Raw genomic sequence first — 6,000 nt, 5'->3', positions numbered from 1 at the left:
TTTTAAGTTTATTCATACTACTGCCAGACAGTTCTGTTTAGCTTTGGGATGATCTCTCATAGTGAAAATGGATGAAGCTATATCCAATACCCCTTTCACTACGACAATGGGTGATAGCAAGATTAACTAATCATCCTAGTGAATAATGAAATAGTAAATGAAAACCAGCACTTTCTGATCACCTAATGGAACGCCTTAGCAAGATTATTTTAACTAAACATCATCCTAGTAAAGAGGTTAATACTGTAATGAAACAATTAAAACCCGCACTTTCAGATCTCTAACTAATGGAACGAATATTCATATATCCAGTTTTGTCAAGGAATAAGATAAAACCGCTACAAATAAAAAAAAAAAAAAAAAAACGGTGATGGGTAGGTCACATCTTCCGTAAATAAGTTGTAACAGACGCACAACTGGCAACTCGGAGATGGTTTTGAGGGGGTGACTGAGAACATGACGAAGTATGCAAATAGGTTGTCTTAAATATGTTAGAATTTCCTGAGATATATAAAATGGTCTGTCGCTGTAAGTGATTCCCAGCCACTGCCTACCTTACTGTAATATTTTCGATCCACACATCGGCCACTCTGTAGAGAAAACTACTTGGTTCATCACTCGTCCGTAACACATTCTGACATTTTGTCTTTCCTTCTCTACCACTGTTACCACTCCTTCAACACCCGGCATACTCCAGAACAATTTTTGAACTCGTTAGTCACATTTACAGGGTAAAATTTTTTCACTCCACTGGCAACGCACCGAAGACGCTGACAATCTCCAGCGGGGACTTTTTTTTTTTTTTCCCCCACGGGAGATAGGGTTTCAGACCAACCAACAGTAATCAACATGGCATGTATACTCGCACATTATGTACTGAAATAAATAGGTCTCCTTACCATTCTCGAGGTATTCTGAAAATATTGTAGTTAATGCTGATAATGAAGTGTCCAAACTAATAAGGCTGCGATCCAACTTGTTATCCTCCATGCCCTGCAACAAAAACAGTCTAGTTTAATAAGGTGCTATGGTGTAGCTGGGATGGTGGGGTGGGTGAAGGAGGACCCTTAAATACAAGATCCTTCCGAAGAAAAACTGTTTACAAACAATAAAGAGAGACGTTACCGTGCAACTGCAGCTGACACTCGTGTGTATAATTCAGGTTAATAATAATGATGATAGCGTGAATATATTACCTTGAGGTCGCTCCCGCACAGCAACTATTATACCCTTACTGTGATAAAACCACTGACCTCTATAACATGTGGGGCCGGATGCTCAAAACTGGTCATATCTCAGTCACGCCGTCGGTGGTCGCTCCTCTAGTCCCGTCATACGTTATTCCCGCCTTATGACTGACCACCTCCACCAATGTTCAAACGAGAAGCGGTCAGTCGTTGGGCGGGTGTAAGTGTTAGTCCCATCATGCGGCAGAGGGCAGGCAGTTCACCAGATGATCTGATAGCAACCAATGAGAATCAATGTAACAAAAAAGGCAGCCAATGAGAATCAAGGAGGTTGTTTCTAAACAGACAACACGTGCATGCTGGTAGCAACAAATATCGCTGCCAGAGATACTCGCCACACACCTGTTTGCTAATACTAGCCTACTGCACAATGGAAGGTGAACCTAAAGCTAAGAGACCTCGGCGCCCAAACTTCACTGATGCAAAGCTGCTGGCTATGGCAACAAGTGTTGTAGAGAAGCAAGACATTATATTGGGAAAATTTTCATTTGACAGTGCCGCAACAAGTCAGGATGAAGGCGGCAGCTTGGCAGTATGTTACTGATCCTGTCAATGCTGTCAGTAGAATTCAACGTGATGTTTCGGACGTAAAAGCAAAATTCAAGCATTCAGTTTAGTCAATAAACTGGAAATTTTTTCCTTAAGACCTGTTTTGCAATGTTTTTCTTTTCTAAGTTATAATCTTTGACAGATTTTATATTTTTTAATAACCATTAGGCCTATCTAACAATGTTTTAGTCCCAATCTAACCTAATCTACCTAAATTAACTAACCTAACCTAAACCCCAAACCTGCTTGGAGGTTGTCAAGCCAAGGCATCATGATTACGGTGATAATTAAGTTTTTTAGGTCAGTGGGGTGCAGTTAAGTAATGTTAGGTTAGGCTTCTGATTAGACTACGGTAGGTTAGGTTAGGTTTTAAGCTAAGTGCAAAGTGGTGGTGGGTTTTTGTTAATATCTCAAAGACTATTATTTTGCCATGGATTAATTAGAATAATTTGACGCAGACATCAAGATGTATCCAATGAGCTATATCAAATTCATTACCATAAGGCAGGTGCACTTGTAAACATTTTCCCTATCCTTACCTAAAGACCCTAACCTATCACTTCACAGCCCATACTGGTCATAATAAAATTGTGAGCTAATGAAAGGTCCCTAAAGGAAAAAAAGAAAGTAAATTAACAGTTTAGGACACATCTGGAATTCAAAAATCATACTCTAGAGAATGGAGGTTAAAATGTGAAATTCCAGTAGTGTCCTAAACTGTAATATATCGGAAAAAATGCCAATTCTGCCAACATCTAACTTAGAACGAGGGTTTGTAGAAGCAGAAAAGCTCACATGCCATACCTAATGAAAATATATGAGTAGCCTACATTTTACAGCAAATGTGTGGCATCATAGGGAGGCTTTCACAGTCTTACGAGATAAAATTATGCTGCACATCTACAATTCATAAGAGGCCTCAATAGCTAGTCACTTAAAACTCGATAACCAAGCTCAAATCATGCATGAGAGAGTTCACTGTGATCCTTGCCATAATAAAATACCGCTATATGCTTGTATGTATTAGCAACACTTGCCTTAACTAATGTTTTGAGGGGCAGATAACGCTAATGAGAGGCTCAAAGCTTCCTTACGACCGTGCTGAATGGGCTTTAGGACTGGTCGGTACCAGTCGTAAATTTTGATGGAGTTGCGACCAGAGATAGTCCCACTGACGTCACAACATGGCGCCCAAACTGTTTTGAACATCGCAGACGGCAGCCATTGTGAACATAGCTGATGACTTAGTCCCGCGCTGGCGAGCAACGACCGGGACTAAAGTTTTCAGCATCAGCACCGTGGAGCCTATCTCCGCAGCGAATAGCCTGGCCACAGGCGAAAATCATCTAAACTGCGCATGCGTCAGAGTCTCGTCGCTGATTGGCCCGTGTTTTCTCTCAGCTGGCCGATGTAAAAAACAGAATTTTAAGCAAATACAATAGTAGAAACTAACAAAATTTTGCACCTTTTGCTTGTCACAGCTTTAGATGGGTAGGCTATTATAATATTATTGTACTGTCACTCACATACAGCTTTGGAAGCTTGAAAATATATTTCCTTTAGTAATCGACGATTTATGAACGAATTTGATAATCATGTTGCAAATTGACAGGTTTGGACTTCAGATTGGCTTAGAAGTAAATATATATTTTTTCCTGGCGACAAAAATTGTCGTAGGCTAAATACCTTATGCACGTTGTCTTAGCCTAGCTTATTCTACAAGAGCTAGGGCTTGTTCTTGTTATTCTGGTTTTAGTGTCTAATCTGCGGAATGAGGTTTTACCCTGTAGGCCTATACTGATAAATGTTATGTCATTCTATGATAATTTCTTGTGTATTTGGATGTTTCCTACAATAGGTTAATAAGGTTAAGTTAGGTTAGTATAAGAGTAATATTTTTATCATTTCTGACAAATGAATGTCAGCTTTGAACTCATCACATTATAAAACATTAAAAAAAAAGATAAAGCTTCAGAGTGAGTTGGTTGTAGTTCTGGAAATTTACCCTTTTAGTATTCGATGATTTATCAACGAATTTGACAATCGTATTGCAAACGACAGGTTTGGACTTGAGTTTCTCTTAGCCTATTCTGCAGGAGCTGGGACTTGTTTTTGTTATTTTGGTTTTAGCGTCTAATCTGCGGAATATGAGCTTTTACCCTATATACTGATATATTCACGCCTACAATAACGACTTGCCTTTGCTGCAGGCTAAGTGGGCAGGCCTTGAAGCAGGGGTAAGCATAAGAAATGGGCATCATTTAGAAATTTTGTTATTAGTGGAAATATGAACATTTTTGTTTGTTTTGTAATATGATAGTAACTTCTGTATTTAGCTCTCAGGCTGCCTCCCCCTGACGACGGGAAAGCTTTGAAGAACAGGCGACGAGACTCCGGCGCAGGCGCAGTTTAGATGATTTTCGCCTGCGGCCAGGCCCTTCCTCTCCGCAGCGAGCGTGTAATATTGGCCTCCACATTGAAACCAGGACCCATGTATACGGGTCCTGATTGAAACACCACCACTCGTCACCTAGACAATGGTAATGCAATTTGGATCCCTGTTCTTAGCCTGCTGTTTTTGTTTCGCTGTTACTTAAATAAACTAAAAAGTGGGCCATGGCACTATATTTTCCGAATTCATCAGCTTACTTCAAATGACGTGGGCGTAGGTGGTGTAGATAAACAACATCAGCGCCGCCATGGGCCCCTGGCGGCGGTTACACAAACTACATGGTGTTGCCCATGAGAAATCCTCGCCATTATAGAGAGCTCAGTGTAAAACTATTGAGCTCTATAGTGGATAAAACTCAGTTAAATAAAATCATTTGGTGCTAGCTAAAATGATACTAAAACCTTATGAACCATGAATTCAATACCTTATAAAACTACGCCCCTCCTGTAACGCTTGCGGGAAACTAAACATGGCGTCTGCCGGGAACTCTGTCCTCTTCATCTCGAGTTTTTTTTACAAGGATTTAAAAAACAGACAAGTGCATGTAGTCTTCAGTGTCTAGCGTGCTTATTTCACACGTTGTCACCATGTTTCAGTAAATCTTAACCCTGTAAACCTGGAAATATTAAGGCACCGGAGGAAAACGCCCGTTCAGATTGAAAACGGCACTTCGAATGTGCCGTAAATATATAGTACCGAACTTCTTAGTAAGCAATATATCAGTACAAAGTGATATACAGATTGTCGTCTCGGTATTATCTGTACAAATACTGAAAAAAAAAAAATAGTGAACTGCATGTGTCGCATAATTTTCTTAGTTAAAGCCTGTTTTGATTTGGCCACCACTGTAAATTTTATATGGTAGGAAGAATCGGCGGGGAATAAAAGCAAATTACTCGTTGACAGACGGATGATTCAAACATCTAGCCAAAACGTTGCAATAATAACCTAATTGTTATGCTGAGTGTTTTTAGGCCGACTCCTCGTACTAAAAACACTAGCTACTGAGCGGGGTCCTCTTTCCGGACCGGAAGTAATGCACTAACAAAGGAACAGGACATAAAAACTAGGCAGTCCACCTTTAACACGTCTATTACCTTAATTCTAACACCTTGACAATATTACATAGAATGATATTATGGGCAGAGGATACAGATATACAAAGTTACGTTAGTTCAACACGGGATGTTCACACACACTATAATTATACTTTACAATAGGTTAAGGGTCCATAAGTGAATGAGACTAACTTGCATTAAAGTCCAAAAGGTCTTAGTGTACTGGGGCAATCGAGATGTCTGGGCTTGATGAGCCGGGGAGGGATTATTACTATAAAAGAACAAGGGGAGCAGATCACTATAATTCACTGTTTGGGCTCGGCGCGGCAACTCTCTCCCGCGCGTACGCTGACAAGGGGGGGGGGGACTCCTCTAGACTGGACTTGGGAATAGCACTAGTTGTACGAGCCCAGAACTTATAGTCTTTTCCAAGGGAAGGTATTTACGGACACTTTTTGGTGTAACCCCGCTGGTTCACTTTGTCACTGGATCACTATCTCTGTCTCACTATAGGAAAGGAAAAGTCACTATTCTTGCCCGAGTTTCTGGGGCGATATCACTCTGTCACTATAAGGTGTAGGTCCTCACTCTGGTCACGGTGCAGGGAGACCCTCTTGCCTGGGGTCTCGACCTGTTGTAGGCCCTCCTCTGGTCACGGTGCAGGGAGACCCTCTTGCCTGGGGTCTCGACCTGT

This window comes from Coenobita brevimanus, chromosome 1 (assembly GCF_032717465.1).
Source record: "Coenobita brevimanus isolate Jiangsu-jjx chromosome 1, ASM3271746v2, whole genome shotgun sequence".
NCBI classification, from domain to species: Eukaryota; Metazoa; Arthropoda; class Malacostraca; order Decapoda; family Coenobitidae; genus Coenobita; species Coenobita brevimanus.
Note: the sequence above shows the minus strand (reverse complement) of the source record.